We start from the raw sequence: 24047 nt of genomic DNA on the forward strand, positions 1-24047 counted from the left end.
GCTGGATCCCTCTTCATTGTTCTTCAGTTGATTTATTCAATGCACCTTGTGAGTTGTGCCAGATATACAGTACTTTCACCAATAACTGTGGTTTGTGACTCTGCTGGGCTTCCTTGCCACAGAAGTTAGGAGTGTGCTGGAGGTGTTGCTTATTTTTCATATATAACTATCAGCTCACATCAACATTTCTGTCATGACAGCACAGTAATGTGTATGACCTCATCTAACAAAAATATGCTCTTTGAATGTTTGCTAACATTCCCATTAAGTTATGAAGAAAGACAGTATTTCTGAATGTATGTTAAATATTCAAAATGTCCAGTGTTTTTTTAATGCATTAAGAAGGTTTTTTTCTTGTTTTTTTCATTCCATTCTATCATTTTGAAAATGTTCTGAAACTATTATTTCTGAAAGTTTTTTCAAATAACACTCCAAGGATGTTTCATTTAAATTGTTCTCACAAAGTTTCATGCAAACGTTCCACAAAGATTTAGCAAATGTTAATAACATCATAAAGACGTTCAGAGAATGTTGTTCTAAGAACGTTTTCTCTCAATGTTATGTTCATCAAGGAAAACTGACATTGTAAGATGTTCCATGAATGCAACATTGTCTCTCAGACATGACTATGACATCTGAAATCAGCCCGCACTCACTCAGCTTTGAAGATTTGAATTCGCTCTTAGAAAATTAATGGAGGTGTCGCTGGAGGATTTGAGCACATTATTGTGAGTTGGTTGAAGGTGTAAACATGCGTGAATGCCTATTTCGTAATATCCACGATATTCTCAGATCAACTACATAAAGCTCTTGCTGCTGCTGCAGAAATACAATCATTAATCGCTGTTGCTTCTGCTTTACTCCTGCATCACGCTTGCTCTGAAAACTTGTGTGTTGTTGCTCATTTGAGAATTAAAAGGCAGACCGCTCAATAATGCACAATAAAGGAGTAAAAGAGCGTTCACTCATCTTACATGTTGAATTTCAGAGCCTGTGCCATCTAGAGCTTCATGACTGAAGTTTAAACCATTTTCTCAGTTCAAAACTCACTTTCAGACACCAGTGAGAGTAATCTGATCACAGTATGAGGCAGAAATATATTACAAGCATAAAGTAATGGATAAAAGCATCTGCCAAATGAGTAAACAAACAAAAAACAAGTCCTGTGAAGCTGTGGTTTACAGCGATTTAAAAACAGCTAAAATATATAAATATCCAATATCCATGCTGGAGTCTGAAATCTACATAAAGACCAAAATGAGCAAACAAACAGACATTTCTGTTATGTTGATTTCGCAATCTAGCTGGTTTTTCCAGTCAGTTTCAGGGTGGGTTTTAGGCGGTGCTGCAGGACTAATAAAGCTTGAGAGACTCTCACTTCACATTCAAACACATTCAAGCCTCATTAGTGACTGGAAACTGGTACGTATCCCTCTTTCAGTTCCTGAGTTAATGTTTCTGTACTCATTAATTATATTGTTACATTTAATGGAAATTGCTTGCAAATTAAAAAAGTGATAAGATGAAACTTTATGAATCAAATGTGTTGATTATGATTTCCAGTGACAATGCATTTGTGTGCTTTTCTTCTGCTGAGCTTGGCTTTGGCTCTTGGTCACGCATTACCTTTGGTAAGTTAGATCGTGGACAGTCTCTGTACATGTTGTCTTTAGCCCTGATCAGACACTAATTGTTTCTCATGGGGTCGTAAGGTATTTTCAATATTTACAGGGTTAATCTGTGATTTTATTGCCGTCTGAATCCAGAATGTCAGTGTTTTTCCTCACACACCTGTGTTAAAATCCCTGACCGAATTACCTGCTGTTTTCTGACAAACACCAAGATCGTGTGGTAATTTAACTGCCGTCTGAATCCACATCTCTGAGTTTACAAGAAGAAGTCAATACAGAATTCACCGTATAACTTTAGTGCTTCATTTAGTACATTTTAAAGATGTGCACTTTTATTACTGAAATGCTGGAAAGTATTTACAAGAAACAAAATCCTCCACCTCAGCGAGAGGAGCTGTTGAGAACAAACAGAAGAAAGAGAAGAAAGCATGTAAACACCTGAGATGTATATGCAATACATTTTTTTAATTATATACATTAAAATATAAATCATGTAAATAAGAGTCTGGATTGACTTACTTCCACTTAATTTTCACAGTTTTAAAATGAAATCCATCATTTTGAGGTAAAACCCAAGAAACATCATTTCAACTATAGCGTGTCTTGCTTCCTATTAAACAGGAAATTTAAATAGTCATATAATAAATATGACATTATTTTGCTATTATTAAATTAAATATGAATTTATTAATATAAATATATTTAATATATATTATATTTAATATATATATTAATATATTTCCAAGCATTTGACATTTTATTTACAGCACGCAATCCTGTGACTGACCACATGATCAGCATGTTCCTGAGTTTAATCACTGAGGTGTCATGAAAGTTTATTTTTACAGTCGTCCACATGAGAAACAGTTACTGTCCCAATAGAGCTGTTGTTAAAGTGATGTACAGATGATGATTTTTTAGGCTAAATCTGTTTTTCTTCATGTCTTTGTTCATTTCTCATGTTCTCAGGAGCCATATAGTAAGTACAGCACAGTCACATTAATCTGTTGTAAAGTTATTAATATGTTTCCAGTGTTTTCATCTGCTCATTACTGCCTGATGATGAGATCACTCGTTTATCATCGTACTTTCATACGGTTTCACTAAAGTTACATGTTGAACTCGAGCTCATTCCCTCTCTGTGTCTTTTGTTGACTTCATCATTTTCTCAAAGACATTTATGAGAAATGGAAGAGCATTCCAGATATAAACAAAGGTAAAACTATTATATTTTCTCAATCACTCAATCACTCAAATACATTTACATAAGCATTAAGATAACTTTATCTATTTTTTGTTTATAAATTATTATTCAAGCATATTTACTGTGAACTGAACTCTCTATTAGGTTTATCAGGTTTAAATCTCACAGAAGGAGACATCATGAAGGTAAGTCTGAATATATAAATGCAGGTAAGTCTATATACTGTATATATAAGATCAGGAGACTTTCATGATCTGCTTTAAAGTCTAGGGAAGAGAAAGAGATTCAGTACTGGGATATTCCCGTCCCCTACGAGCTGAGTCAAAATCTCAGTAAGATTTCAGATCTCTCTCTTTCTCTTCAGTCAATGTTTAAATATTGAGTGTAACTTTTCTATAGTTTTCCACTGAGTTTTGTTTGTGTTTACAGGTCTGAACCGTAGAGGAGTCATTTTGAGAGCCTTCGAGCAGTTCAGACTGAAATCATGTATTGACTTTAAGCCCAGAGAAGCAGAAGAGTTTTACATCTCTGTGGAGAGTCGTGAAGGGTTAGTGATATATTCTAGACTCTTCTGGTCTATATGCCATACTGAATCTGTAGAGTGACATATTTGAGTTATTATTCACCAGTCAAAAGTTTGGACACTTTTCCTTGTATTAAACACAGATTATATCTGGAAATGAAATGTTGATCAAATAAAATGCACAGTTTTTATCATGTAGGCAGTATAGTCTGACTGCTCTCTTTATGTGAGCGTGTGTTGTGTGAATGAGCTGGTATCTCTGACGGATCTCACAGGTGTTGGTCGTTTATCGGACGCTCATCGTCTCCTGGAGCACAGACTCTTTCCATCGGAGAAGACTGTGGAAGAAAAGGCATTGTTGAGCACCAGTTTCTCCATGCACTGGGATTCTCCCATGAGCACACGAGATATGACAGAGATGATTATGTGACAATCAACTATCAAAACATCACCAAAGGTTGACACATCATTTCATTATTCATTTATATTGTATTAATCTGCTGTACAAACTGAGTGTCAATGTCACTAAAGAGCGCTTACAGGAAATATGAACAATCACATTAATAACTGCAAGAGTGTTTCTTTTCAGGGTTTGAGGGTTATTTCAATAAATCCAGTGAGAATGTGTCCGTCACCCCATATGATTATTACTCTGTCATGCATTTTGATAAAAACGCCTTCAGCAGCGGTAGTGGATCCACGATCACCACCAAACAATCTGAGTTTCAGGAAGTGATCGGACAACTGATGGAAATGAGTGAATCTGATGTGATTGAGCTCAACAAACTCTATAAGTGCAGTGAGTATTTAGTATTTTGTTCAGACGCTAATTGTTTCTCATGGGGTCGTAAGGGATTTTCATCATTTACAGACGGTAGTCTGTGATTTTATTGCCGTCCGAATCCAGAATGTCAGTGTTTTTCTCCCACAACCTGCATAAAAATCCCCTGCTGTTTTCTGACAAACACCAAGATCATGTGATAATTTAACTGCCGTCTGAATCCATCTCTGAGTTTACAAGATCAACACAATATTCACTGTTTACATCCTGCAGAGCACCGTATGATCAGTGTTGAGCTTCACTGTCATTTGCACACATTTTAAAGACACATTTATTTATGCACACATAGACATAAAAGGGGGCTTGAGCACCTGCCCTTTCTCTTCCTCGAGAGAATGTGCCCCTTTTTCTGTTTTTTATTTTTAAATAAATGAATATATATATATTCACACAGCTTCCCTGGCAAACAAAAAATATATGTGCTGAATATATTATATATTTATGAAATATATATTTCCCGCACACACACATGCGCGCTCCTCACCTCGTGTTGCCCGGGAAAAGACAACTGCTGTGTGTTGATGAGAAGCGAAAAAGAAAACAGCCCTAGATGAATCCCGTGCATCTCTTTGACCAGCAGCAACGCATCTGCCTGATTTAATACTAATGCAATTTATGTTACATTGTAATTTCAATTATTTTAATGTGCTGTGTTTTGAACCATGGTAAAGATATCTGTAGGGCTGTCAATACCAGAAGAGGAGCATCCATGAACCGCATTATTAGACCATTTTCTAAGGATGCGCGATTTATTAAAACCATTTAAAAATCATAATACAGCATTGCATAATGCTATCATTCTTAAATCTACCTTTCACAAGTTTAACCCCTCGCTCTGAGTGTGCATGTTTGATGTCCACATATTCTTGTTGAAGAAATGACTGTGGCTGGAGCATTTCTATCATAAAGAAGTGGCCAAATTTTATTATTATCATTTAACTAATATTATATTTTTAATCATGCTGGTTGGCAAAAACAAGATTTGATCATACTGTGTAACAGGGTTTTGGCGCCCTCTGCAGGCATAAGCTATAATATATATTGTGTATTTATAACATTTCAAGAGGGGAAAAAAATCTCTTGATGTGTTTAAATATGCAGATTAGCTTGTTTTGTCTAATTTAGAAGAAATCTACAGATGGAAACAGACGGAGGGTAGTAGGTTTAAAACAAACACCATCTAAATGTGTATTTTGGAAGTTTTCTTTCCATTTGAGTAAAAGAAGCAAAAATGAGACCAAAATCTCAAAATTATCTGCCAAAATTAACACCCCAAAATGTCTGTGCACGTCCCTGTTTATTACGGAAATGTTTGTTAATTTGTGGATTCAGTGTGAGACTGAAATGAACCTGTGCTTGTTGAATATCTCACCTGGACCGATCTCTGATGGCAGGGAGATCAAGGATCATCGTGATGAATGGAAACTGTAGTTTGTTTGTCTTCATTTCAGATTCCTCCGTCTCTTTCCTCGACCACTGTAGTTTTGATGATGAATCTCTGTGTCAGATGAGAGTCTGTTCTGCTGCTGATGAAGGCTGGAAGAGCCTGAAATCAGTGAGTGGCGTCGATGTGACTGAACACACCTACTTGAGCAGAAACCAGAACGGTGAGATCTTCACTTCCGTCCACAGTCCCAGTCTCTGTCCCTCCCAGTTCCTCAAACCTCACAGCTGTTTTCATGCCTGCAGGGTCGTCTTCTTTCATGCACTTCAGCACTGGGGCAGAAACCAGGGGGACGCAGCCCGACTGGAGAGCAGGACGCTGACCCCGACAAGAGACTGCAGAGTCCAGTGCCTGCAGTTCTACTACTATCACAGCGGAAACGAGTCTGACCAGCTCAACATCTGGATCCGAGAGTACCAGAACGAGTCCGACAGCAGAGGATCTCTCAGACTGATGGATCAGATCACAGGTCTGTCTCTTCATATCGTCACACAGGCCTGTATTTCAGTCTTACTGACCGCTTCGTCTCTTGCAGAAACCCCTGGGAACTACTGGAAGCTGCATCATGTGCCACTGAACGCAAATACATCTTTCCAAGTTGTGTTTGAAGGCCGTAAAGGAGCTGGAAACTCCCGTGGAGGATTCTCACTGGATGATATCAATGTTTCAGAGACCGAGTGTCCTCACACATGGCAGATAAGAGGCTTTGAGAAGAAAATGAACAGTGGGTCATTCTATTACTCTTGGTTGAGTCCACTGTATTACTCCAGTGATGGTTATCGCTTTGTGGCTGAGTTAGATTTATCAGGAAATCAACTTTCAATGCTTGTTGCTTTGGTATCTGGTGCATATGATCAGCAGCTGCAGTGGCCTTGTCCATGGAGACAAATAACCGTCCAGATCCTCGACCAGAATCCACACATACAGAAGCGCATGTCCTTCGAGCAAAGCATCACCACTGACCCTAATGTGACTTTAGGTTAGATCTTTAATTAAATCTGATTATTTTCTGTCATATTTCATGTGTTTATATGCAACATTTTACTTGAGGAGAATCAAAGTTATTATCTGGAGCTTTTAAGGTTCTTTTAACAGTCATGTTGTGTTCTCACAGTTGGCAAGTATTACTGGGACAATCCTCAAATCAGAAGACATCAAATCTACATCGGCAATGAGTTGGTAACTGTGGGTTGGTATGCCACTTTTGTGCTCCTGACAAAAGATTATCTCACTCGAAGAGAGTTCATCAAGGGTGGTGACATCATATTTCTCCTCGACTTTCAAGGTATGATTTGTGAAGGAACCTCAGAGAACGAGTTTAGCTGCTGTATCAAGATCAAACTGGGCGTTATGAGAATGATGATGGGCAGGAATGAGATTTCCATTGTGTCTCTCTTCTCTAAATGTCGTGTGCCGATCCAGATATCTCAGGTCTGCTTCAGAAGGACTCTCTATCCTGCCCTAAAGTGACCGTGAAGAACTTCAACACTTCTACTGACTCAAGTGTCCTTCAGGAACCATGTGCTGCGAGGTGAACATCCTCTAAACCTCTGATGAACACAAACACATCAGAAACATTAAAAATAAACACTATATTGAGAAATAATGTAGGAGAACATGCTGTACTGAGTGAATATATTCACATCTGTAACGCTGCTGTTTGAAACTGATAATCGTAACAGAAAGCAGGTGAAGCACCACGATCATAATTCACTTATTAATCTGACTCAGATATAATTAATTGACTCCCTAGCAACCAAACAGAGTACCCTAGCAACCATTCAGTAAGACCTATATCTCTGCATCAGAACATCGTAGAGACATGGCGGTTGGCTCTTTGGACTCATGTTAGCAAACAGGACTTACAACACATGCTAGCATAGAATAGCCACATGCTAATAGTGATTAGCTAAATGTTAAACCAGGCTAAAAACATGCTAAGAAGTCTATAAAAACTCCATAGTAACTATCTGTGACAACTACCATAGTTGACACCATAGCAACCACCCAGAACACCTTAAGAAACCACCTAGCAACCGCCTAGTAATGCCCTAGCAACCGTTCAGTAAGACCTACATCTCTGCATCAGAACATCATAGAGACATGGAGGTTGGCTTTTTGACTCATGTTAGCAAAATGGACTTTCAACATGCTACACATGCTAGCAGTGAATAGCTACATGCTAATAGTGATTAACTAAATGCTGAATCAGGCTAAAACATGCTAAGAACTCTATTAAACTCCATAGTAACTATCTGTGACAATTACAAACTGCCTAGCAACACTATAGCAACCACCCAGAACACTTCTTAACCTCTAAGCTCTCATTCTTTAAAGGTAAATGTCTTTCTTAGAACTGACAGGAAAACGTAGGATTTAACCTGAACGTTTGCATGAAGAGTTTCACATAAAGTTACAATCACTTTAGATTTCAACATTATCAGTGATAACAGGAAAGATTCTCAAAGCCTTTAATGAAAGTAAAGATATATAATAATATACAGACATTAGAATGAAACTGGAAGAGTTTGCATGTGATGATAAAAACCTAAGAGTATTTTTGTTTGTTTCTTAGAGCATCTTCCACAGCTCAGCCGATCTCAACAACTACAACAACAACTGGCACTACAGCTACACCAGCAGGACCCACTGAGGGGTGAGACTGTGTGAGAGAAACAGAAATCTGTGTGTGAGCAGAGAGATTCACCCTGAGCACTGCATCAATGTGCTCTTGTGTTACGATCAGGGGTGGAGCTTAGGGTGGAGCTTAGGCCTAGGCCCACCCAGATTGACAGCTTGCCCACCCAGTCAAATCCAGGGAAATACATTTATTTTTTAATAATACAGTTTTCTAATGTTTAACAATTCTTCTATAACTTTTTAAAATCTGGTTTGTTTTTTTCATGCATTAAAATTATTAATAAGAATATGCTATTTCGTCTCTTCCTCAGTTACGTCACACGCCAGTAGTAGCTAGCCTGTTATGTTCTTCGCACAAATATCCAGATTTAAACCAGCAGCGCCTTTTTATGTTAAAAAGATGTCTAACCCGCTATCTATAATGCATTTAATAAAGAATAACGTCTTGACAAAGATGAGAGGACTCCGTAACAACTTTTATCATTTGAAAGAGAACTATAGGCTAATTCGTTTATGACGATATCAACATCTTCAATTCAAAACCCAGCCGACTCTGACTTGTTTAGAACAGCAATCAGCCATCAGCCATACAAGGTAAGCTATACAGTAGGTGGACAACCAAAATGGGTATTACCGCCGCGCATACCGCCGCCGCAGGGCTGTTGCGTCAACTGAAATTCAGTCGCGTGTAAAAAACTACCGCCAGGTGGCGCAAAGGGACGGATTGGAAAGTGACTGTTATAATAAAATGTCGGTTTGTAAACGGAGATGAAAGGACGAAGTAAAACAACAATAATATTATAATATAACATTTTAACATCCTTAAAAACCATTAGAAAATTTAAAGTGAGATTTAATTTGGGTTAGCGTGTTAACGTGGGATAGTCTTAGGCTACAGTCTTTGCATAAAAAATTAAAAGAAAGACCTTTACACAAAGTCTTACTGCATGCTATCGTCATTAATTACTAGGCACATATAGGCCTACATATATTATATATATATATATATATATAAAAATTAGGAGCACACACATGCGGATTAAAAATGTAACATTTTCATTCTGGTTTGCTCTTGGCAAAAAAAATAAACATTCCTTCAAGTTCCATATGCGGAGCGAAATGAGAACGGTCCAGCATTAAGACCACAAGAGCTTATTGCAATAATTCTTATTAACTGCTATTGTTCTTGATTTTTTTTATTGTTCTTGGTTTTGTTTTTGTTGTTTTTTTGTTTTTTTGGCTATTAGGCTATATATGCTATGTAATGTTTAGTGATTTTGATATCGCAGACTAAAATACCGGAAGGAATAAATATTTTGGCTAATTTACTCATTAAAACCAGAGGTGTCCATCGGTGATCAAGAGCAAGGACACGTTGAGTGCATTTTGTTTTGTGCTTTTACCAGAACGAAACGCTTGATTGTCTGTGTGAAAACTGCGCGTGTGCACGAGCGCCAAGAGAACTGATAACAGCAGCAACGAGCACTGGCCATGATTTCAGAAACAACACATTCCAGCGGATAGATCGCCTCTTATTTAACACAGACCTATATCTTATCGAATTGAGATATTTCTTTCTTTTTAGGTACAATTATTCGCTGAGTTTAAGTTCACTTTTGAGACGTTTCAGTTTCTCGCAGAGAGACAGCTGAAAGCGCACCCTGTTTTTATTTTATTTTATTTTTCATAAATACAAGGTTTTGTTGTTATTGTGAGCGTGCATAAATAAAAGTAGACCATTTGTAGTCTTGCATCAATCTGTAGGCTATCGCCAAAAATGACGGAAGGCCTGTTTTAAGTTGTTTCAGCTGTCATGAGGAGAAAATCCATCAGAACGCGCCGGCGCTTTCGTCGGCCAGAGGGATAAAAATGTAGCCAATTTAGTTTCATATTTCTATATTTAAATATTGGGCTATTGCCTATTATTATTATTATTATTTAATTTCACCTATGTTAATTATGAAAAGGGAATAGCATGACGGATGCGCAATGTTGGGAGACCTGCAGCGGGTCAGACATAAATTTGACCACTTCATTACGTTTTGTTTTATAGTAAGTCTTTCTTTAAAGTGAATTTCGTTTTGTAGAAATTGTATCTTAATTTCAATCAATGTTTCATAAACCAATTGCCTATATTTAATAATTAGGAAGAAAACCAAGAACGTCGGGTGTGGAATGGATTGAAGTGCGTAACAAACGAACTCATGTTTCCGCGGCCTTTAAATAAGGCTCAATGAATATACGTCTTTCTGTTTTAATTAAATTTATTTATTATTTTATTACATGTCTTTATTACTTAAATAATTGATAAGATTGTTTTTGGTCGAACAATATATTTTAGCTGGTCTAGATAGACAAATTTGCGTAGTGGCTTATTGTGCAAACATAACATTTCTTGCAGATTTAAAAAAACAACACAAAACAAAACAAAACAAAACAAAAAAACACGATGCTCCGACTTTTAAAAAATCCCTCCTCGCTCCAGTCAAGACTTCGCACATACTTGCTCGGCAGCAGCAGACGCTGGCAAACGCGCGGGGGAGGGTTGATCCCATTCGGAACCTCTGCAAATCCCCATAACACAAACAAATAAAGAAACTTACTGCAAATACTCATAACAGAGTCTAACAATTGTGTATTTCGTCAGCTTATTTCATATGATCAGATCAGGATGTTAAAATTAACAAAAAGCACCGAGATTGCAAAAAGGTCTGTCACGCGCATAGTTTAGGCTAATATTTTGAGTCTCCCGCCCTCTGGATTAATGGCTTTGGTGACAAACATTTTAAACAAAGCGCCCTTCCCCCTATCTCAAACTTGTCAACGAGCCATAATGTTACATATCTTGGTCAATTCTTTCGAGCTGCTTCACAGCTTAACCACAGTTTGCAACATCAGCAGTTATTGAAATAAACTGAATCAACACAGATCTGCTGATATAAATAAATAGGCCTAAATAAATAGGCAAAAAATAGGCAAAAACCAAGATTGGGTTTGTACGGTTCATTTGAACTATAATTTAATAATTTATGTTATGATGTTATGGAGGTACAATGTACAGATGCCTATATGTTTTGCATAAAGTAAGAATATTTAATAAAGAATCTTAAACTTCCAATGTTAAACATGTTCTCATCATTTTGCTCTAACTGCAGTCAAAATACAAATAGGCCTATAAAATATTTGTATGCATTGTGTAGCCCATTGTGAAGAGTCAGATTAGGCGCAAACTATAGCAGAAACTTTTTATCTTAATAGCCTAGCACTTGTTGAATAACAAAATGTTGATTATTGGGATATCAACGGTTTTTTTGTTCGTAATTGTGTAGCTTATGGCATGACATTTCTTTTTGTAATGTTTATGAGCGTGTTAATGGATAGAAACTGCACAATTGCAGTTTATCAGCAGTTACATAGCTATAATTGCATGATAGTTGAAACATTAACACATTAAAATCGTCTGATAATCATACAGTAGTTAACATGAACCCTTTGTAAGCGATGTATTACCATTACATCATGGGCGTACGGGACACCCCCGTGTAACCCGTTTATAAAATCTAGATCAAAGAAAAGGAAGAAAAATATCTACTTGGGTCTGAGCTCACCAAATACAATTAATTCCTATTTATGCTAGTATTTGGAGTCCCGGGTTCGGGGTCTCACACCATGCACTGAATCAAAATGATGATTACAACTTTGTTTTAAATATGTGTGTCTGCACTTGTATAACTTAAGTTATGTACAATACTAACAGAATGAATAAAAAAAAATTAATAGTAAAATGAATTATAAATGAATGAAACACATTAATTAGCTTCAATGAACTGTAACTATTCTCTGAATTAATTCTTTTTTTTTTATTCGTTTTCAGTATGCACTTAAACACTGCACACTGCACACATCACATGAAAACATTCTTTGCCCTTCACAAATCACCAATTGAATACAAAGTATATTGTTCATCAACAACAAAGAAAAAAAAAAAAAAAAAAAAAAAAGTATGTGTACTTGAGTGTATACTTAAGTCCAAGAGGAATATAAATGACTCAGTTCCATTTGTGTGAATGCATCTCAGTTCAATCTGTGTGTGTGTGTGTGTGTAAATGCCTACAGTCTTTGCAGGAAGAAACGATGAAGATACGATGAAGAAACGATGAAGATACGATGAAGAAACGATGAAGAAAACAAGCGGAGTCCTCAGATGACGCAATTACTCTGTAGTGCAAATCCAGCGCGGCTCTCCCTCACTGCGCGACTCCAACACGACCGCCGAACGTTGAGACAGTCCAATCTCCTCAAACTTTTGGGGTGCAACATCCAATCGCTAATGCAATAAAACAGTTCAGACATCAATTTAGAAAAATAATGATGAAGATGAGCAAGATTAATAATAGCCGCACATGTGGCTCACATCTCTCTCTTCAACGAGCTGGCGCGCATGTGACGTCAGCACCCATCGACGTGTTTCTTTTACTCATTTTCGTCAGTCACGAAAACAAAGTAATAATTATAAAAATAAAATAAATAAATAAAAATATGTCTGAACATTTTATGCATTAGGAAAGAAAAAAAAAATACATAGGAAATACATAGGAACAGCCTCAATTAATTGGGTGGGTTACACCCGCACCACCAAAGCCTTTGCTTTTTTTAGAACTAAACTAAATTGACTAAAGATAAAAATAAAGCATCCAACTGAAGCCCAAAAATGCAAGCAGAATACCATAGAGAATAGTGCTAAATTACCACAAAAGGGGGAAAAAAAATCACTGTTTCCTTCGCCGTTTGTAAGGTAGCCAAGACAACAGCAAGCTTTGATGCGCTGTGCTACTGTGTTACTGTTAGCGGTCGTGTGCCGAGACAAATAAATATGTTCGGTCTTTGTTGAGATATTATTATTATTATTATATATTGCCCAAACGTAATTAATCGAAATTACTGAAAATTTGCGGACTAAACAGCAATGTACGCGCTTGTCTAGAAGGGAACCTTATATAGCCTAGCCTATATGCAAATTTGTGTCTAACTTAGAATTTAAACCACCTAAAATATATTGTTAGACCAAAACATCTTATCAATTAATTAAGTAATAAAGGCATATATTTAAGAAATTTAATAAAAACAGAAAGACGTCTATTGCTTCAGCCTTATTCAAAGGCCGCGGAAACATGAGTTCGTTTGTTACGCACTTCAATCCATTCCACACCCGACGTTCATGGTTTTCTTCCTAATTATTAATAATTGGTTGATGAAACATTGATTGAAATTAAGATACAATTTCTACAAAACGAAATTCGTTTTAAAGAAAGACTTACTATAAAACAAAACTTAATGAAGTGGTCGAACTCATGTCTAACCCGCTGCATGTCTCCCAACATTGCGCATCCGTCATGCTATTCACTTTTCATAATCAACATTGGTGACATATTAAAAAAAATTATATTAGGCTATATCCCAATATTTAAATATAAATATGAAACTAAATTGGCTACATTTTTATCCCTGTGACCGACGAAAGCGCCGGCGCGTTCTGATGGATTTTCTCCTCATGACAGCTGAAACAACTTAAAACAGGCCTTCCGTCATTTTTGGCGATAGCCTACAGATTAGTGCAAGACTACAAATGGTCTACTTTTATTTGTGTACGCTCACAATAACAACAAAACCTTGTACTTTTGGAAAATAAAATAAAATAAAACAAAACAAAACAAAACAAAATAAAATAAAATAAAACAAAATAAAATAAAAAACAGGGTGCGCTTTCAGCTGTCTCTCTGTGAGAATTTGAAACGTCTCAAAAGTGCACTTAAACTCAGCGAATAATTGTACCTAAAAAGAAAGAAATATCTCAATTCGATAATAAATTCGTAGGTCTGTGTTAAATAAGAGGCGATCTATCCGCTGGAATGTGTTGTTTCTGAATTTTATATTTGATATTTGATATTTTAAGGAATAGAATACACTCCTGCATTTTTATGACGTTTTATTAATTCGTCCATTCTTTTTAGTTTCAATGATTGAGCTAAATCGTGCCTTAATAATGGGAGCGAAATTATTCAGTGACACACGTTTTACTAAAATAAAGGATATAATTCATGAAACACGAAACAATTTCTTAATCAGTGTCCAAACAGATAGGCTATATTTTTCCTAAGTAGTTATCTGTCAAATAAAGGACAGGTAACAAATAACAAAGTATGTGCGTGTCAAAAATCCATGCTGTTTTATTAAAGGAGTTTAAAATATAAATAAAAAATGTATTTGTGATAAATATAGGCCTAATATGTGAGAAAATTAACATTTTGCATAAAGATAAATGTGCTTTGATGCAAACCTCATATAATCTGGGTTCAATTTTTGTTAGCATGAACCAGCAAGGGAGACGTGCGTTTACTGTCTCGTTGATACAGTAAATATGCAGTAGCTAGTAAGTTACGGTACATCCGATAAGGTGCTTAGCATTCGTTCAAAACTTACCTTTCTTTGTGCAACTTCAGGTGTCGAACAAAGTTGGACGTTGTGGCAGCTCCGTCTGTAATCTTCGACCCGCATGTTTTGCAAATTGCAACTCATTTTTTGTCGACTACCTCGTAATTTTTATAGCCAAACGAAACTATCTTTGGTATCATTTTGCCAACTGGCGCGTTGTTGCTTGTTGCGCTTCAGTGGTTGTCTTGCAATGTGCCTGCTTAGATGCTGTTGAATCAAACCAACGTGGGACTACAGTGATTGGATGTCGTGCAGGCAGCGCACGTGCTCTCTGCATGCATACAGGTGGTGCACATTTTTTCACAGATGCAGATACACTGAGAGCGGCGCGGCCGTGTGAACATTTTTTTCCCCAGGTTTTCATGGGAAGTAGCAAGTCTTCTCGAGTCAAAAGGCGCAAGTCCAAGTGAAGTCACGAGTCATTGATGTTAAAGTCCAAGTCGAATTGCAAGTCTTTGTACATTGTGTCGAGTCGAGTCTGAAGTCATCAAATTCATGACTCGAGTCTGACTCGAGTCCAAGTCACATGACTCGAGTCCACACCTCTGGAAAATGTTGCATGTAATGATGATAAAAACCTAAGAGTATTTTTGTTTGTATCTTAGAGCATCTTCCACAGCTCAGCCGATCTCAACAACTACAACAACTGGCACTACAACAACAGCAGCAGAACCCACTGAACGGTGAGAATACAACATTAGATTAAACTGATTCATCAAGTGCCGTCCCAACAAGACAAAGCATTGCTTTATGACCAGAAATAACCGTAAATAGGGCTGGTAAACAGGATTTGAGTGATTCAAACAGCGACTCATTTGTTTGTGACGTGATTTTATATGCAGTTACGTTAGTATTTCTCTATTGCATTAATGATGTTCATCTTCTCCTCTTGTAGTGAGTGTGTGGACATATTCTGCAGTTCCAGCTCCAGGACTACTGCTTCTCTGATCATCTTGCTGCTTTGCTTTCTTCTGCTGGAGATTTAATCATTCAGAATCACTATTATCACTGCTCTACGTCTGACTACACAAGATTTCAATGGCAAAAACTGTCTTCAGCCATTAAGTGTGTGTTGATAATTAATGGAGATGATTACATATAATCTACAATCAATGTTAATCTCAGCTTTAATCATAATAGTTACCAATATATAATCATTTGTAAACATAAAATATGATTCACACATTCTCTGTAGAGGTTAAGATAAATATTCACAATATTTGTGTCTTTTCTATGAAATAAATCACTGCATGAATACTATTAGTCCAGTAAATCACAAAACAGTTCTGCAAGTAATCAGTTTAATAAATATAAATAAAATGTTCAAGTGTGTGTGAAAGTGAATCAAAGGGAATATGCATATAAATTTTACAAAGATGAAATCATCGACTAGCTCTGAAAGTATGACCAAAAATGTCGTTGAAACAGAAAAGCTTGTTGAATAGCAGTAATTAAAAAAAATGCATTGCATTAACATCTTAAACTATGAATTGTATTTTCAGGACTTGAAAATTCAACATGTTTGTACATTTAAGCTGTTTCAATAAAATCATACAGAGATACAGAGTTTCATTATTAAAAATTCAACAATCCATATTCAACACCATCCAAACTTCATATCAATAAATATTCAGTCTGTCTAAAAATATTCGACAGGCAATTTTCAGTCCATTTTATTTCACTTTATTCAGTGAAAATTCAGTGGTTCAAATCCAGCAGAATATTCAACGTTTCACATCTGGGAACTGCAGGAATGACAATAGAGTTCCAGTGCATGATCTCCATCTGCTGTTGATCACCTGACAAGCTGCTGGTGCAAGTGTGTGATGACGAAGACCGAAGTGACAGGTGGAGAGTATTCTTCCATTCACAACAATGTGTTCTGGCCTCATTGAATCCACATTCAATTATCCAGCAAGTTAAACACCTTCACCTTCAATAACTCCCTAAACCACACAGTGATGATGTTGAGAGTGTCGCTTTTTCACTTGAAAATAGAAATATAGACACTCAGAAGTTACATATTCTATGGTTGTTCAACATGTTACGTTCAAGCAGAACCACTGCTTATGGTGATTAATCACTTCAACTAACTACTGACTGACAAGTTAAACAATGTGATATTAAGTACACAGGAGCTAAACCATTTAGAGCCTTATAGGTCATTAGCAATACTTTATAATCGATACGGAACTTAATGGGTAACCAGTGTAGAGATGATAAAATTGGTGTTATATGATCATATTTTTTCAACTCTAGCAGCTGCATTTTGTACTAATTGTAGCTTGTTTATTGATGAAGCAGGACAACCAGCTAATAATGCATTACAGTAATCTAGTCGAGACGTCATGAAAGCATGAACTAACTTTTCTGCATCAGAAATAGATAACATATTCCGTATCTTAGCAATGTTTCTGAGGTGGAAGAAGGCTGTTTTTGTAACATATGAAATATGATTTTCAAAGGACAAGTTGCTGTCTAATATAACACCCAGGTCTTTAACTGTCGAGGATGGAGTAACAGTACATCCTTCTAAATGCAGATTGTAGTCTGAGAGATTCTGTGTACAGGATTTTGGCCCAATTAGTAATACTTCAGTCTTATCTGAATTTAATAGAAGAAAATTACTAGTCATCCAATGTTTTACTTCTTTAACACACTCTGTCAGATTGGATAATTTAGAGATTTCATCTGGTTGTGTTGAAATATATAACTGAGTATCATCGGCATAGCAGTGGAAACTAATGCCATGTTTTCTTATAATATTGCCGAGTGGCAGCATGTATATTGAAAATAGCAGAGGGCCTAACACTGATCCTTGCGGCACTCCATAATTTACTATCGTTATCTTAGATTTTTCCTCGTTTATATAAACAAAATTGTGTCGGTCTGATAGGTACGACCTAAACCACCGTAATGCCTGTCCCTGAATACCAGTGTAATTTTGTAGTCGATCTAGGAGTATTTTATGATCTATAGTGTCGAACGCAGCACTGAGATCAAGTAACACTAATATTGAGACACAGCCTTGGTCAGAAGCTAGAAGTAAGTCATTTGTAATTTTAACGAGCACAGTTTCTGTGCTATGATGAGATCTGAATCCTGACTGAAATTTTTCATAGATAGTGTTTTTTTGCAAGAAGGAGCACAATTGGGCCAACACTTGCTAGCTTGAACGGTCTTGGGACGTGACCTAGAGATAAAGACGAGTTGATAATATTGAGAAGAGGCTCTTCTGCTACATGTAACAATTCTTTCAGTAGTTTAGTGGGTATTGGATCTAATAAACATGTTGTTGGTTTAGACGCAGTGATAAGTTTATTTAGCTCTTCCTGTCCTATAGTTGAAAAGCACTGCAACTGTTCTTGAGGGGCGATAATTGAGGCTGAATCATAAAACTCTGTTAAAGGTTGTACATTTTGTATTTCCCTTTCGAAAGGGAACTTCAACTCTGCATTGAACACGCTATGGGGAACGTCACACGTGACCCGATGTCTGAAAGCCAACTATCCAACAACTCCAATCCCTATTGGCCGGCGACAGCCTATGACGTAATATGGCGCGACCCAGAAGTATAAAGGAGCGCCTGGAGAAACAGTCAGTATCTCTTCGTCTTTCGGGTCTGTTCTGTCTGATCGCAACTATGTCGACTGCGGTAAGGGATTCTATAATATGCCTTACAAACGTTCAAGAGAGTGTGTTCATCCGTGTCCCAGGGTTTGACACTTGATACACACATTTCTGGGCGTTTTTCTATCTGGAGAGGAGCGCGCATAGGCAGTGCTTGAGGGCGCTGTCTGTGTGTTTGTTTATTGTTTACTGTGAGCGTCTCCCTATCCCTCCGTTCTCGTTTGGCACTCTTCCCGAGAGAAGAGGTGTCTGCATCTGTGCCTGGTGATTCTGGCCCCATTTGTGCTGAGGCATAACGGTGGCTGCAATCATAGGGCTTGCAGGTGAGCTCGTTGGGGAGTTTGAGAAAGTTGTATTCTCTCTCAACTCCCCCGGGGCTGACGAGGATGAGTTGTTAGATGAAGATAACTTCCGTGTTTGACTTCATCGTGTCCGGCAGCGAGCGCTCGTCTGGCTGCTGTGTATGCGGAGCTGCTGGTAGGGAAAAGATGGATAGGGTAAGCTCTGGCTTTTTGTGGACGTAGCCCTAGTGATGGGCGATTTCAAAACACTGCTTCACAAAGCTTTGAAACTTTACAAATCTTTTGTTTTGAATTAGTGGTTCGGACCTTGTATCAAATGGCCAAAGTCACATGATTTCAGTAAACAAGGCTTTGTGTTTTGTCATAAGTGTTTCGAAATTTCATTGGTTCACCACTGGGGGGTGTGATTTTGGCAGTTTAATATGTGCTCTGAACCACTGATTCGAAACAATGGGCTGACGTTCACAAATATGCTATCACTCTGACCTTTTCTAAGGTCTAAGGTTTAAGGTAGGGATGCACCGATACCACTTTTTTGGAGTACGAGTACGAGTACGAGTACTTGCATTTCAGTACTCGCCGATACCGATACCGAGTACTTAATAAAAAAAACATGATTTCAATTTACAGGTAACAGCTTTAGTCATATAAATTTAACAAAAAAACAAGGGACTAGTTTGGAATTAAGAATATTTATTTAAAATGAAAAGCATGTTGTATGCAAAATATTACAGAATAAATAATTATAAAAAAAAAAAAAATTAAAAAGTGACAGTGCAACTCAAGTATTTTTTTCAGTTTGTTGTAAACTCTGCCGCTTTGGACAACACAAGGGGCATTAATAAACATCTTTGCTATTTAGTGCATAATATTTGAATAAACTAACAACATCCACCAACATAGAACTGCGGCAGATAGTGCAACTGAGGTAGGTATTAACATCAAGTCTAAGACGACTCACTTAATGGAGCCTATTTAGAAAAAGTGAGTGGCAGGTTTTTTTTTTAAGAAAAGTAGCTTTTCTGCATTATCAGCAGTCAGCCTGTTTCTGTTTTCATCTATAATGTGTGACACAGAGCTAAAAAGCCTTTCACTTTCCACACTGCTACATGGGGCTGAGAGGTATTTCTGGGCCATTTTAGCCAAAGTGGGGAACCTAATTTTGTTGACACCCCAGTACTTCAGAGGACTGTCTTCACGAGGGCTTGGGGCCTCTCCGAGGTATGTGTCGAGCTCAATGGCAGCACCTGCTGCCAGCGGCTGTGCTGCCTGGGGCTGCTCCTTAGCGATTTCTTCAAATACAGTGTCCAGACTGCTGCTAGTGCTGGCCTGGGCCTTGAGGAACAGTTTAGCAGGAGGTTCTGCAGCTTCTGCCCGACTCTCCTCTGCCTCAGCTCTGGACATCATCTGCAGCTCCTGCTTCAGGTGCAGCTTGGCCTCCGGAGCAGTGTTGTTGGAGAAGAAGCGATCTTTATACCTGAACAAAATTCATGAATGTATTAATATGTGGAAAAATAGGACAGATTTTAGTTTCCCCTAAACCACTGTCATCAATGCCAGCCATTTGGCTTTCTGGTAGTAATAAGGGAAATATATTTCATATTATATATATTGCATACATTTGTATTTGTGTATTTTAGTTGTATTTTTTTTGTATTGTGTATTTAGTACAAAAATATAATATAATATTTCAGATGGAAATTAATCTTACATTTAGTACTGTAGTTTATCATAATAGCACACAGACTTTACCTTGGGTCAAGTATGGTGGAGATGAAGTACAGTGGATTGGTCTCGACGTCACTGAAGCGCTTCTTGACAGCTTCCAGTAAGGTTGCTTTCATTGTCTTGACGCCGTGGTCCTCGTCTGTTTCTCTGTTTAGAAGTCTCACTAGCACAGTCACAGCTGGGATGACATCAGAGGCTAGTGCGTCGTAGCTGCTCACTTTTTTAGTTAGTTCCTCAAAGGGGGCGAGGATGGCAACAGTCTTCTCCATAAGAGCCCATTGGTAAGCGGTGAGATAGCCAGGGAGTTCATGCTCGGACACATACACCCCCAGCACTCGCTTTTGCTCAATGAGGGACTGGAGCATGTAATACGTGCTGTTCCAGCGTGTCTGTATGTCCTGCTGCAGTCTCTTTATTGGCTGGTTGAGCTGTCCCTGAATGTCCTCGAGGCGGGAGTAGGCTAAGGCGGAATGTTTAAAATGCCCAACTATTTTCCGCCCCACTGCTATAGCATCAGCTATGCTCCTCTGTGCTAATAAGCCCTTGTGAACAGCCAGTTGGAGCGTGTGCGCGACACACGGCAGACTTGGGAGCCCTGCGTCATTCATGGCTTTAATCATGTTTTTGGCATTGTCACGAAGCACAACATGTACTAATGTTTTAGGTATACCCCATGTCTGGAGCATTTCCTCAAACACATGCGCTATAGCCTGGCTGGTGTGCGAGCCGCGGAATTGTTTCGCATGTAATATGGCTCGTTGCGGCGTGAAACTCTCGTCTATCCACTGGGAGGTTAGGCTAATTAGCGACACGGGGCTAACACTGCTTGTCCAAATATCCGTGGTGAAACTAAACGCAGAGGAGGCTTGCAGTAGGCTGTGGATATGTTTTTTCACGGAGTCGTGTAGTTTAGGCAGCTCTGTGTCAGTCATGTAGCGGCGGCTTGGGACATCATATCTGGGCTCCAAAACATGGAGGAGACGCAGGAATCCCACATTTTCTACCTCCGAGAGTGGCTGGTCACTCAATGCAATGTACTCGATAATTGCCTGTGTTATTTTCACAGCACGTGGATTGTCTCTGGACATTTTCTCTCGTCTTGCAAGAGTTTGCTGCAGCGTGGGTTGTGTTGGTTTAGAAGCGTGGGTAAACTCTTTGTACTCATTGTCATGTTGGGATTTTAGGTGCTTGATTAAATTACTTGTGTTAAATGCGCTACCTTTTGAGCCTCCTCTGGACAATTTCGCTGAGCACAATTTGCAGTCCGCCTTTGTTTTGTCGTCTTCATTCACTTTGAAATAGTTCCACACGGCTGACATGTTGTCTCGCCTCGCCTTCTCCCCGCTCTAAGCTGCAGCTGGGGCGGGACCTGGGGGCGGGCACTCGGCGCCTTTGATTAAGCCCTTACACGCCGCTCAAACATAGACATTTCTCAGACCGTGGTATCGGTCCCCGGTATCGGGGGACTTTTAACGAGTACGAGTACTTTAGAAAATGTGGTATCGAGGCCGATACCAGATACCGGTATCGGTATCGGTGCATCCCTAGTTTAAGGTTTCTCTGCTTCTCTTTGGGTGCTTCAGCAGCAGAGCACAAGCAAGGACTCGGGCCAGGACTTCCCCCACTTCCACCGCCTCCAGTCTTCGAGATCCCCACCCGGATCCGCTTCTTCCCTTTCGCGAGACGGAATGCAATGCTGTGGTCATCAGAGACTCTATCGTCCATCACGTCCACGCTACTTCATCTAAAGGTAAGGTGCGCAGTCACTGCTTTCCTGGTGCTTGTGTTGTCAATGTCACTGTGCATGTACCCGCAATCCTGAATGGTGACAAGAGTATTGGAGCTGCACACATCAGAGCTGCACAACGGCATCCGGCTGCGGCAGACGGAGGTGCTGAAACAGGACTTCAGGAGCCTGACTGATACAGTACGCAGCACATTTCCCACAATGAGAGGATCATTGTGTCCAGACCGCTTTCGACGTACCGACGAGGACATGAAAGTTCAGTAGATTATTTGCTCTAAATGAATGGTTAATGTCTTGGTATAATTTAAGTGACCTAGGCTCTTCCACAGGGGCGCAGGAGACATTTTCAAAGTGAGGGGGACCAAACTGGGGGGGGGGGGTTGTTATGACAACGGGCGGTGCACGCTTTGATCGATGGTTTGGAGATTGCGTGTTTCTCCGTTCAAGAGCGCATTTCCTGATCACATCCGCGACAAAACAGCTGATTGCTGCTCACAGAAACATGAAAATGGTCTCATTTGAAAGAAAATATCCTACGCTAAAAGATGATATAGTGTGACTAATTGAAGCAGCCCTTATCAAAAGTGCGGGGGTCGACTTCTATCTTTTCAAAACTGCGGGGGTCCTGACCCCCCCTGTCCCCCGTGCCAATGGCGCCCCTGCTCTTCCATGCTGATGGTCTGCATCCCAGCAGAATTTGAGGTCAAACAATAAATCTAGTGATGGGGAGTCGATTCCAAAAGAGTCGATTCCTCGACTTTGAATAGCCCCAGAGTCGGGGTCGACTCCAGCACAGGAATCGACTCTCGGTGTCGACTCTGTTGCTGTGTCCAGAATCGCTCACTTGTTTACTGATTCTTGAATCCATAGCCTACATAATGCATGGCAGTGAAGGGCATAATGTCTATTGTTAAGTGCACTAAGCAAGGAGTGAACGAAATGAAGCGAGGAATTCGGACACTGACGAATCACGTCAGAGAGCTGTCGCAGAAACTTTGTCACATAGTTACATTTATGTAGCTTACTTTAGAAATAGATAACAGTCATAGTGACTTTAGTTTGTAATTATACATACCTCCGTGTCAGCTTTAGTATTGATGGTAGCTTATATTAGCAATAAATATAGATTTGATTTTTTTTCCCCATAGTTACCCGTGTTCATTAAACTAACCATACATAAAAATAATAAAAAATTCACATCAACAGTAAACACATTAATAAGTGTACATTATCGTATGCATTTTTTATGTATTGTATTAATTTTAGTATCTTTAACTCTGGTGTCCAAGCACTTTTAAGACAATGATCATGTGCGTTTAGCGCCATCCCCCGACCATTATGAGATGAATTCATTAAAGAATCCCTGCTTTCTCGTTTATTTAATTCTGACATAATATTCGACCACAGATGTTTTTCGTGACTTTTCTCTCAGTAAAATTAGGTATCGGCAATTAGCAGCTACTCATCAAGTCATCTCTAAATTGGACTGATTTAGACAGTCTCACTAAATGTGTGTTGTTTTAATGAGGGGATTTTAAGGCTTTGCGTCGAGGAAAAATAAATTAATTGTGTAAGGACAGCCATCTTGGCTTATTTATGACCCTGTTTTGATGTACAGTAAATGGAGTCAAGGAGTCGATTCCATCGACTCCTAAAGTGGGAGTCAGGAGTCGGAGTCGACTCCAAAAAACCCGGAATCGAACACCCCTAAATAAATCTATAGGATCTAGAATATTCTGATCGTAATTAAACCAGAAAATCTCTAAATTAGTGAACAAAAACAATTTCTAAAGCTAGGGCTCCTAAACATTAGATCGCTGACACCTAAGGCGGTTATTGTAAATGAAATGATCACAGATAATTAT

General features: G+C 38.6%; 1 protein-coding gene and 1 pseudogene across 1 annotated transcript in view; both read left to right on the forward strand.

Annotated features, from left to right (window-relative positions):
- LOC125246308 (tripartite motif-containing protein 16-like) overlaps positions 1-24047 on the forward strand; it is a 398598-nt gene that overhangs the window by 286806 nt on the left and 87745 nt on the right. The gene's annotated exons all lie outside the window — the stretch shown is intronic.
- On the forward strand, positions 1339-16337 carry LOC125246277 (annotated as a pseudogene).

The sequence above is a fragment of the Megalobrama amblycephala genome, linkage group LG14, assembly GCF_018812025.1.
Source record: "Megalobrama amblycephala isolate DHTTF-2021 linkage group LG14, ASM1881202v1, whole genome shotgun sequence".
NCBI classification, from domain to species: Eukaryota; Metazoa; Chordata; class Actinopteri; order Cypriniformes; family Xenocyprididae; genus Megalobrama; species Megalobrama amblycephala.